Raw genomic sequence first — 12,480 nt, forward strand, 5'->3', positions numbered from 1 at the left:
ACACACACACACACACCCCCCTCTCCTATTTTCCTGCTGCCTGGAGGGGGAGGGGGAGGCACATGTCAGAGAGACACAATGTACAATAATTATGCAGTACTAGAAGATAGCAGGAGACTGAAACAGGCACTTTTCAAAATGACATTTATCCTGCACTTTCCAGATACTTTGTGTGGAGGAGGAAAGGGGTAGGGAGAAGGCGAAAAGAGAGAGGCTGGAAGGAAAAGGATTAGGGGTGAGAAATAGGTGACAGTGGATGATGGAAGAAGACTTTGTAAGGAAGGCATAGGGGTCATATGAGGAAGAGATGGGGGGTTGGGCAAAATGAGCTAAGGGATTAATTTACTCATCACGCAGTGGGGTGGTTTAGATCCATCTCTATTGAAGAGGGGGCTGTTGCATAGGGTAGAATTCCTTACTTGTGTTTGCCAATTCCCATCCTTATGTATTTCTGAAAGGGGGGGGTGCTCCCCATCCCACTCCTTGGGGGCAAGGGGTTATAATAGTGAGAACTGGGAGATAAGGGAATAATGGGGGAAGGAATTCTTTACCCCCTCTATGTGTTTGTGAATGAGTGCAAAGAGAGGATAAGGGGAGTTTAAGAACAAGATACTAAGGAGAGGGAAGGGTATTTCTAGGGGATAGAAGGGCAATGAGAGGAGAGCAAAAGAAACAGAAGTACTGGTAGAGATATAGGGATGATAAGAGGGGGAAAAGAAAGTGGCCTTTGCCTGTGTGTGGGAGTATTGTAGGGGATAGTGAAGGAGATATTGCTGAAGAATGCAGGTGTTATTGTAGAAAGATTTGGAGAGAAGGCATTTCTAGGACCCTGGGAGAGGAACAGAGGCAGGAGGAATGTGGTGGAGGGAGTAGAAAAGGGGAATTGATGGGGCTAGGTCAGCGGGAGGTGGTGGGGAAGAGGGTGACAGGGGAATAGATGGAGCTATTGCAGTGAGATGTGGAGGGATGTCAGAGGGCAGGTGGATGGGGTAGGAGTGATAGAGGGGATATGAGGGGTTTGGGGAGCTGTGGGATGGATATAGCTGGAGCAGAGGATGTGGAGATGCATAGACAGAGTTGGCTAGGGGACACAAGGATGGACAGAAAGATGGGGCAAGAGATATGGTGAGAGTAAGGAGGATGTAGGGATCTGTGCAGCTATGGCTGGGGGACCTGGGGATGGATGGATGGGGCAGAGGGATGGGCTGAGGAGAGGTGTCAAGGGCATAAGGATGAATGGGGCTATAGAAAGGGGATAGGGAGGGGAGCCCAGGGGAACAAGTTGTGCTGGGTAGCGGGGAGTCGGGGAGGTAGAGAGATGGGCTAGGAGGGAGGTGGTGATGCCAGGGGGTAGGAGAACTGGGCTGGAGGAGGTTGGGGGGCAGGCAGTGCCAGGAGAGTAGAGGAATGTAGTGGGGGAGGGGGGCAGGCAGTGCCAGGAGAGTAGAGGAACGGGACAGGGGCTGGGGGGGGGGGCAAAGCGATGTGCTGGAGGGGCAGACAGTGCTGGGGGCTGCTGGATGGGGGGGGGTAAGGTGATGGGGCAGGTATTGCTGGGGATAAAAGGAATGGGTGTGGGGGCAGGAGGGTACAAGGGAACAGGCGATGCCCTAGGTGGGGTGCGGCGGGAGAGAGATGGGGCAGCAGGCAGTGCTGGGGGGGGGGAGTTTAGAGGAATGAGGCGGGCAGGGGCAGGCAGTGCTGGGGGGGGGGCAGAGACAGGGGATTGGGGGCAGGCGGTGCCGGGGGGAACAGGGAGAGGGGAGTCGTTACCTGCGGGCGCAGGGCTAGGGCTGGTGTTGGTGCCGGCTCAGGCTGCGGGCGCTGCGCGGCGAGCGGCCCGGCTCGGCTCGGCTCGGGCCAGGCGAGGGGTGGGGGCTACGTGCTGCCCCCTCGGCTACCGCTGCCGCCGCCGCCGCTGCCCGAAGAGAAGTGAAGCTGCCGCCGCGCGCACCCGACCCCGCCGCGCGCGCGCACCCGACAGCCAATGAGCCCGGAGCTCGCGGGTCGGGGGAGGAGCGGGCTCGCGCGCACGTTCTCAGAGGGGGAGGCGAAAATGACCCGCGAGCGGGCGCGGGGGTGGAGGGGTCTGGCGGGAGCGCGCGTTAAAGGGAAACACCGGTGGGAGCGCTGGGGTGAGAAAAGTGAATCGGGTGCGAGAGGTGGGTGGTGGGGGAGCTGGGTGCCGGGATGAGGGTTAGGTAGGGGGGAGCTGGGTGCCGTGGGGCGGGGTTAGGTGGGGGGGAGCTGGGGGTTAGGTGCGGGGAACTGGGTGGGTATCTGTGGGGGGGGTTATGTGTAGGGGAGCTGGGTGCCCAGCTCTGTGTGTATGTGTGGGGGGGGGAGTTATGTGTAGGGGAGGTAGATGCATGGGGAATTACGTTTAGTTAAGGTGGTTGCATTGGGGTTATGTATGGCCATCATTGGGCTGGCCACCTGGATGGATGAAAGGAGGGGCTAGGTCTGGTGGAAGCTGGGTGCTGAGAGGGCTAAGGTGGGTACGTTCCAGGTTAAATACAAGGTGAGGGAGGGCACAGGAGGCAAGGATCTGCCCTAGGTCAGACAGGTGGTCTCTGGAGAGTTTCATCATCCTAGAGGGAGATATGGAATTTCCCCTTCCGCTTTTTTTTCTATTTATTATTACATATTGTAATAAGTTCCAGAGGCCCCAATCAGGATCAGTGCCCCCCGGTGCGGGTTGTTGTGCAAACAAATTATAAAAGGCCATACCCCCCAAAGAAGTTAGGGTGTAAATGAAAACAAGATGAAGCAGAGGTGCAACACACAAAGGAGGACAGTAGGACAGAGGAAGTAGGAGAGAGAGAAGGATGACCATAGCAAAAGCACATGGGAATGCACATTAACGGTCTTTCTTCTGCTTCGTCCCCTCTGATTTTCTCCCTCTCCTCTGCTCCTCACTTCTCTCATCCTGCCAGCGAGAACTGCACATTTCTGTAGTGCCAGCCCATCCCCTCCTTCCATCAGTCCAACTCCTGTTTCTGCCTCAAACACATAGCCAGAGAGGGAAGCTAAACGCCAATCAGGGAGTAAGACCAGAGTAAAGAACTCCCTGATGGATGCTTACATCCCCACACTGGGGGCGTGTTTCAGAAGGGAGGGACAAGAATGCAATAGTAATGTGCTTCCCATCATCTGTAATCAATTTTTAGCTAGATTTCACTAAACTTTTTATAAATACAAACCCCTTTTCAATTAACACAGAAGATAAATATTTAATGATGAATCACCATATTTTTCCTTTTTGGGGGAAATTTTTTTTTAAATTTTCACAGCATTTACATTTCAGTGCTCATCTCTATTTTAGGTGTAAATCAGGTTACAGTACTTATCCTAACCGATGGATGTAGAATAGTGGAGATCACAAATATAAATCTCAGGAACCACTGCTGAGAAACCTAAAGACTGGAAATGCTGTTGACACCTGTCTTTTGATGCTCTCCCCATTCTTTCTACATATTCTTTCTGTATATTACTGCACAATAAACAATCTTTCTCTCCTTTGAGAGATTAACTATTTTGAAATAACCTGTTTTCATGTCCTAATCATGCTCATTTAAAAGTTTCTCCTAGAAATGAAAGGAATTCAAATATAATTCCCACCCATGTTTAAAAAAGCACCGGAACAAGCTACTTCTTATTACAGTCATTTTGAATGGTCCCTTGCAACATGTTAATTCCTATGCTTAAAGACCTGTTTCACCTTATATTTAGCTTTACACTCTGATTAACTTTCCCAGACCTGAGAACAGCTCTGTATAGCTCAAAAGCTTGTCTTCTGTCTCTTCCACCAACAAAAATTGGTCTAATAAAAGATATTATCTCACTAGGGTGACCATATTTCCCAAAGGGAAAATGAGAAACCATGTGGAGCTAGCCTGAGCTCTTCCTTCTGGTCAAGTTGGCAAAGCAAACAGGACAAATGCCCACTTTTGCCAAAAATGTTGGGACAGCCAGGACAAGGCTTAAAAACTGATTGTCCTGGCCAAAATGGGACATAATAAATATATATATATATGGGACATCACCCTATATCTCACCTATCTTGTCTCTTATTTTGTATATAAACAGTTGTGTTTTTTCTGTTCCTACTAAGGAACCTATTGAGAGAAGCTCTTCACATAAACTAGGAGCAGTGCCAATTAGCAATATGCCCTAGATAAATTCTTACAGGGCCAGTAAAAGACCAATCAGCAGAGCCTGATGGTATAAATAACCTTATAAGTAATGCACACCGTCTTCAAATGACAATAAGTTATCATAGTAAAAGGCCACTGCCTGGGTTGCCAATCTTGTGGTATCAGGAATCACCTGGACATTGCCTTTCTTCTTATAGATCAGGATGGCTCTCCTAAATCTAACCATGGAGATATGCATTTCATTTTCAGTTCTCACACTGAGGCCCTTTAACACTGTTCTGGTAGTTTAAAGATGCCTTGAAGTGGGCATTGAAAATTCAATGAGAATATCCTGTGTGCTGGAAACTTCCCCAGTTGATGTAAAGACTCTACATCAGTCACAATCCCAGTCCCCATGTACTACACTACAGCTAGTCTAATTTACACCACAGGCAGAACAGGGCCTTGTAGAACCACAGAATAGAAAACATGAAATCCTGATACCCCTGAAATCAGTGGGATGGGATATATAATAGAGTGGGATGTTATATTGAACAAGAAGGGGTTAATGAGAGCCTGTGGGCCCAATCAGCCCCACCTCTTTACAGCTGTACAAGGTATCAAGCCTGCAGGGTGGTGATAAAAGAGGAAAAGCCTAGCTTTGGGGTGGCTGGCTGAGAGAGGGAATAGATCTCTTGAGTGAACCTTGTGAAGGAAGGCCTGGCTGGGGCCGGAGTCTAACCAGATACTGCCTTGTGTACTGAACAACATTTTCAAATTAAGATCAGGGAGATTTGTGGTGGTACTTAATTTGCTAATAAAGCCCCTTTGAATAGACACACATTACAAGTTCCTGTGTATTACTTTGGGAACTTGTAGTATGTGTCTATATTAACTAAATTGAAAATAAGGGAATGCATACAGGTGGTGCTGGGGGAGGGGCATTCTCTTCCCCTTGGCTGGGTCCCTTAGCTGGGTGCAGGCATCTGATATTCAGATCTGTGATACAGCTCTGTTGGATTTGTGTGGGGCAGTCGTGGTCCTAGTTGAGAACAGCATGGATTTCATCAAGGGAGAGAAAAAGTGACTAAAAGGTACCTTTGCCCCCCCCTACTCTTGTCCCTACATCATGCGTAGTAACTGAGAATCAGGCCCGTACTTTACTTTTTCTCACTCTTTCCAATTTGTTTTTCCTCACACTTTCTCCAAATGTGTGTGTCTTCCCCATGATTCCCTGTTGCTTTTATTGCTACTTGGCTGAACTCTGCTATCTATGCTGGCAACCGTAAAGTGAAATTTACAAGAATCCTGATCTCTGAAGCACTGAGACACACCAATTCAGAGACCAAAATTCTTATTCATTTTACATTACAGCTGCCAGCACATAGAGTGGAGCGCAGTGGACCAGCATGGAAAAATCTTAGGGCAGTAGCAAAAACAGAAATAATATTACATTTTCAATTTAATTCATGAATTGATTGCTAAAAAAGAATTATGTTCAAAATCAAAACAGTCATGGTTGAATCCTGAACAATGACAAGCTTGTTATTTTCCTAGTGCCTTGACAGAAAACTATTTTAAGCAAAGTATTTTTCCTACCATCCTAAGGGAAAATAATTTTATGGGCACGGAGACAAGTTAGTAGTAGTTTGTCTTCTTTATTTGTTCTGAAACATAACAAAAAACCCCAGAAGATTAGATTTTACTTGTTTATCCCAATTTGTTCAAACCATTAAATATGAAAATAGACTTAAGTCTCATGCAAACATCTACAGACCTTTTTCTTCAGTATAAAATCAGGACTCTTCAGCTGCTCCTCCTCTCCTGTGCTCTGAAGCAGCTTCCACTAACTGTCGTTCAACTGGAACCAGAAGAAAAAAAACTAGAACAATAGCAATGTGGAATCAGTATCCTCACAGGTCTCAAGTGCTTTACTATCCAGGATTCTAAAGAATAAAGATAAAACATATTAGGGATGGGTGGAAGTGGGAGGGAAGTAATAACTAACTTCTGCATTCTTAATAAAATCCTGACTTTTTCTTCGAGGTAGGAAATAAATCACTGCTTAGTGTCAAGAGTGGAGGCTTGTTTTTACCTGCTAGTTTAAAGCCTAACTTAAGATAACTGCAGAGGATAATATCATGATAGGTTAAAGACAGAAACTGTTAACAACTGAATCCACGATTTTAAGAATAATCTCTTCTAGCTGCTACAGCAAAAACCTTTATTTTTAAAGTCATTCTAATGCAGTGGCTGCAAATGTGGAAACATTCTTTGCATTATCTATCTAATTCTGAGGTGGAAGAAAACATTGAGAGGTGAGGGTAGATAAAATAAGGCAGTATCTTCTGTCCTTTTCCAAATTCCTGTTCTTTTCTACTGGATTCATAACCTCTTTAACCACATGATCAAAGCTTGGGTTTCTGATCTAAGATGGATAAAATACAGAAGAGCTATTAGTTCTTCTACCTGTGGAGGAAATGGGATAAACAGGTTATGCGTGGTTGAGGAGAAGGTTTCTACAGCAAAAGAAATCAAAGTGTCCAACCTTTCCAGCATGAGAGCTGAACATATTTCAAAAATGTCAGGGGCCACAATCAATATTTCACCCAAATTGTATGCTCTGGCCCTCTTCCTTTGTGCTGCTTTAGGCAGTGTAAAGGAAACAGAAATAACCCACAAATTTTCTGCTGGGGATTCCCCTAGAGAAAGGGAAGTCCCCAATGGCATCAAGACAGTATAGCCAAGGCTTATACTCTCTCCCTGCAGATCCTGGTGCAATGGGGATGTTGAAGGCGGGCAGAGGTATACTGGAGCTGGGAAAGGGAAGTGGCTGGAGTTCAATACATTTCAATTATCCTCACTGGTTTATTGAGGATTGGGGACTATAACCAGTTTATGTAAATTAGGGCAGCAACCAGCTGCAACCTGTTGTTGATTCTCGGTTTCTCCATCTTTTGCCCTCTCCTGGTCTGCTCTGGGTAACTGTGGTGGGAGTGTTACTGTCCTTTGCTACATCTTCCCTTAAGTACAGGTAGAGCCCATCAAACTCCTATCCCTTGGCTTTCTTGGGTTCCCACAGCCTATCAGGGAAGCAGGAAAGAGAGGAGCAAGAATTATTCTCTTCTCCTTCCCCTGCAATGCAGCAGTTGGCCCACATAGGAGCTATTGGAGCAGTTGGAATAGGGAAGGGACTGCAGCTGCATAGAGCTCTCTTAAATTGCATCATAGCTGTTCCTGGGCCTGCAGGGTAAGTGGTGAGAGGTAACTGAGAGGCAACAAGGGAGCTAGAACAAGGGTGGGCAAACTTTTTGGCTCGAGGGCCACATCTGGGAATAGAAATTGTATGGTGGGCCATGAATGCTCACAAAATTGGGGTTGGGGGGTGTGTGTGGGGGGGCGAGGGCTCTGTTGGGAGTGCGGGCTCTGGAGTGGGGCTGGGGATGAGGAATTTGGGGGATAGGAGGTTGCTCTGGGCTGGGACTGAGGGGTTTGGTGGGAGGGAGGGGGATTGTAGAACTGATCAATGAAATTGTTTTTAATTGTTCACTTTATAATATAACTTCATAAGCAAAGTTTTATGAATGAAACAACAACACTCATTCATAAAACCAGTTACCCTAATAACTGGCTTATTGAGTTTCACTTTGAATCCAATTGCTGCTTAAATCACTGAAACTTGTACTGTTTCAACATTGTAACTTCTGCTCACTGTTTGCCATTCCTTACACTTGTCCATATTGTAACTCAAACTCTGTTTTAACTTGGCCCAAACTCCATTTTAAAATGCTCACTCCATTTTGTAAACCCTGCTGCAACATTCATTTTGCAAAACTCTGATGTAATCTTATTAGTGTAGTTTAGATGTGTGAATGAGGTATGTATGGATGATAGAATCAACCTCCAGCCCCAGCCTCTCCTGATGAAATAAAGTGTAAATATCAACGGCTGAAGATGCAGACAACAGCCCTGAGAAAGCAAGAAGAGTCCACCCTAAAAAGAAAAGAACAAAAGTACAACTGAAGAAACATCAAAGCCAGGTCCCAGGCTGAAAGTCATGTCTGCAATTGATGGGTGATCAATCACACTGAACCCAGAGACAGCTTGACACAGCAAGACCTATAGACTCTGGATTCAAACTAAAGCCTACAAAAAGGATGGATGAGATGGAAGACTTTGGTGGGTAACATTCTGCTGCCAACATGGAAGGGCATCGGTGCATGCCCAACAGAGACCCAGCTCTTCCTTGTACACAGCTTTCCTGGCCAGTTAGCCACCACAAGCTACAAACCCAAGCCACGAACTCAAGCTATGTTCAGGACTGGTAACTAAACAGCAGCTGCAGAACATTTCGGGATGTGTGTGTGTGTGTATATATATATATATATATATATATATATATATATATACATACATACACACATAGGTATTAATTATTGGTCATAAATCAAATTGTGTTATAATAAACATGACGTCTTGTCTTGTCCCCTGAAACGATCCTGTGTAGTTTTTTCTGCATAACAGGATCAGGGCTGAGGCAGGGGGCTGGGGCGTGGGGAGAGGCTCAGGGGTGCAGGCTCTGGGCCATGCTTACCTCAAGCGGCTCCCGGAAGCAGCAGTATGTCCCCCTTCTGGCTTCTACATGGAGGCGCAGCCAGGCTGCTCTGCACGCTGCCCCATCTGCAGGCACCACCCCTGCAGCTCCCATTGGAGTGCCAGAGGGGGCCACTGGAGCGGGGCCATTGGAGAGCATAGAACCAGAGGTGGGCCATGTTGCAGCTTCCAGGAGCCCCGTGGAGAGGCCCCCGACCCTGCTCCCTGGCTGGAGTGCCAGAGGCGGGCAATGCGGCTTGCTTTCACCAGCTGCGTGGAGTGTCCCTGACCCTGCTACCCGCCTAGAGTGCCGGAGTGCTGGAGCAGGGCAAGCTCCAGACCCCGCTCCCCAGCAGATGCTCGAGGGCTGGCTTAGAACAATTGATGGGCTGGATCTGGCTCCCAGGCTGTAGTTTGCCCACCCCTGTGCTAGAACAATTTGTATAGTGGGGTTACCCACAGCCATTGAACCAAACTGTAAACTCTGTATATAATGGAATCCATTTCAAGCCACTCGGTGTGTCAGCACTCCCGGCACCTCTAGTTCCAGGACCTGTGGGAGGCAGTGCTTTCTACTACCTCCCCATAGTGATGGGATTGATAAAAATGTTTCAATTTAAAAATTGCAACTTGTGGCTCAGGGAAACACATTTTCTCTTTACAAATAAAAATACATTTTTTCTTTTTCACACTGTTGCCCTTAAAGGGCACAATTTAGTGGTATCTCTTGAGCACCAGAAATAGACCCCTGGCCATCGGTAGGACCTATGTCATAGAAACTGAACTTAGACTACTCTAAAGCTTGGCCAGTTATGATGCAATGCTCAAATTCTAGTTTAAGACTGGACATTTGAATATTAACCTACAAGAAAAAGGATGGAGCATACTTCTTGTGGTCTATGAGTACTTGGTTTGAAAAGAGGTCATAATATTTAAATGAGCTACAAGGAAGTATTGGGTGGGATCTGGAAGAAGAAAAAAGCCTGTTTTTAATATTAAAAAATATTCTGGAACTTGATCCACATTCATATCTTTGTGATATTTGGCTGCACCTGTGATTCCGAGAGAGAGAGTTTGGTGAAAGACAACATAGATGAGAGCAGATTTTAAAATTGTGCTCATCCCTATAACTAAGTTTAGGCCCATCTAGCTATAATTATTGCAATGGTTTAAACTAGCTGGACCTGGTTCTCTTCTACATTTGCATCTTATATAGCCATTTCTACCTGTGAAAAGTGGCTGTAAAATACTAATACATTTACACTGCACAAATGGAAAGTAGTAGAGAATCTGGTCCACTGTTTTTACCTTCTCTTTTAAATTTATTTTTATTTTGATTTTCCATTTTATGAAGAGCTTTTGGGACGCAATCCTGATGGAATGTTTAATGCCCACTTAGATCTCATGGGTGTGTGTGTGTGGGGGGGGTCCTCTGACTTCTAGATTTTAGTTAAGGTCAAAACAGTAAAATAAATGTCAGAATAATGAAAGTAGCAGAGATTCAAATATGCTGTAAAACTGAATACAGTATCTAAGACATCCAAGTATCCAGATCAACCCAAATGAGATTAAGATGCCTGATATTACAAATGAAGTGACACTTACTGTGAAGATTTCTTTTCCTTAAAAGTTCCTAAAGTATCATATTAGTGGAAATGGCTTTCAATAACCATTTATTTTTGAATAAGAGTGTTATTGTGACTAAATACACTGATAGAGTGTAACTCTGAATCTAACAATTTCTAACTTCAGTTAATATAGCTGTCATATAGTAATGCACTGTAGAGCCGTGTTCTTTAGATATTGAGTAATGTTATCTTTACAAATCCTGTCTGGAAAAGCAAAAGACAGTCACTCCTAGGAATGTCTACTAATTCAGATGGCTGATTATTATATTCTGCAATCAGCCAGCCACAGTTTATTATTCCTTTGAGACAACAGAAGATATCATTTGTTTTTAGAAGAATTTCAAAGGTAGCATTGCATGCCTGTGAGTCTTCAGCTTTGGGTGCACTGCTTTACTTGCCTAGAATTCCTTAGTGCAGTGGAGACCAGCTAGATAGTTTGCTACATTTCATCTCCCATGAGGTGAAATGACAGAGAAGCTGTGAGTATCCCAACTGCCTGTACATCTGCTTACTGAGTTCAGGAAAATGATGAACCAGAATTTGGCTGGCAATTTAAATATAATGGACTGGTCATTGCTGACAGTTAAAAATACATTGGTTGGAGCCTAGAAGGTGAGATAGACACATGTGGACCATCCACATATTTTCTCCCTCCTCTCTGTATGGTGCAAGGACACAAAGAATGGTGTACATTCCTAGTAGGTCCTGATCCAAAGCCCATTTAGATCAATGGAACTATTCCCATTGACATTAATGGGCTTTGGATCAGGTCCTAATTGCCACTGTAAAATCTTTTATAGAAGCTATAAATTATTTGCCATTTATGCATTTTAATAAAGGCCTGAATACACTCTGGGAATTATGCACCTTAAATTGTATGTTTCATTTGAAACCATAGTTCTGACATGAGATTTCAGGTTTTCTTTGTTTCTGCCCCAAAGCACCATTACATTTTATAGCAAAAATAGAGAACTGTGCAAAACGGTGAGGGCTATGCAAGGCTGTTGTTGATTCATAATAGTTTGCACCCTCAAGTATGCCTTTGGGTTTAAATGTCAAAAGTCAAACCAAACTCAGTCAAAATATATAATCCATTTTCATATATTTTACATGGTTGGTTACTAAGCCACATATCTGTCCAGGTTTGCTCAAACCTGGGTCTAGATTCACTCTAAAAGTTCACAAATGTCACAACAAGCCTGTTGGCAAAGCTGCACCGAGGCTTGAGTTTGTATTGAAACCCTAAACAAGGTTACTTTCATGTGGTTTCAGGTTGCGTGGTGAACATTGTGGAGGAAGAATGGTCTTTTCCGTTAAGCATGGGGGGGTGGAGACCTAGGCATATTGACTGACTGTCTGACCTCAGACGAGTCACTTAATTGCTATCTTGCTCAGTTTCTCTTTTGCAAAGCAGAGATAATAATACCCAGTTCCTATGAAAAGCGGAATTAATTAACTGATGTCTGTAAAGCACTTTGAGAGCCTCAGATCAAGGTGCAAAGTATAATTATTATAATTCTTAAAAATGAAAGTGAACACTACAACAGCACTGGTTTACTTTCATTTTCCAGAGTGGAGTTACAAAGCTGAATTGTGCTACACTTTTCACTCCAAGAATAGGGGGAAATAAATATCTGAGATCTCAGGTGGCAGTTTGCATTTTCAGTAGCAACAGTGCATAAACTTTGAGAAATGTTATGGGAACTCAGAAATCCTAAGTGAGTGGGCTAAACATCAAATGGTTATTCACTATTCAAGAGCCTCACCACTCCTGGGGCAGATTGGGAGGGACTGTGCATGAGCAAAGGCTCCCCTTTTATGCTTCCAGTTCCTTTTAGAACTTTGTTGTACACAAAGGGGTCGCGCAGGCTGCACCAAACTGAAGACGCCTTCTCCTCCCTGTATCCTCACCTGATCCTTTTGCGACATTTTCCAGAGATGTCTGGACAGGACAGTCCCTGAGCACCTCTGAACACAGGCCCTGCAATTGTGTCTGGCTGCTAAATAGGCATTGGGAGTGACAGGGAGATTCCTTGTACTCTGCAGCCCTGTGTAAGGGGCAGCCACAATCTGGCCCTAAAAACTTGAGAGTCTAGGCAGAATGAGACAGGTTATGATGATGT

The 12,480-nt window shown here is 45.0% G+C and overlaps 1 protein-coding gene across 3 annotated transcripts in view; it reads right to left on the reverse strand.

The window, feature by feature from the left end:
- Positions 1-1,970, reverse strand: part of UBE2E2 (ubiquitin conjugating enzyme E2 E2) — a 341,147-nt gene extending 339,177 nt beyond the window's left edge. Inside the window, exon 1 of one of the 3 annotated variants that reach the window (XM_038390202.2) lies at positions 1,774-1,970. The gene's annotated coding sequence lies outside the window, so the exon portion shown is untranslated. The remainder of the gene's footprint in view (positions 1-1,773) is intronic. The other 2 variants (XM_038390203.2, XM_043509037.1) reach the window with 2 other exon arrangements.
- Between the last annotated feature and the right edge of the window lie 10,510 nt (positions 1,971-12,480).

This window comes from Dermochelys coriacea, chromosome 2 (assembly GCF_009764565.3).
Source record: "Dermochelys coriacea isolate rDerCor1 chromosome 2, rDerCor1.pri.v4, whole genome shotgun sequence".
In the NCBI taxonomy this organism is placed as follows: domain Eukaryota; kingdom Metazoa; phylum Chordata; order Testudines; family Dermochelyidae; genus Dermochelys; species Dermochelys coriacea.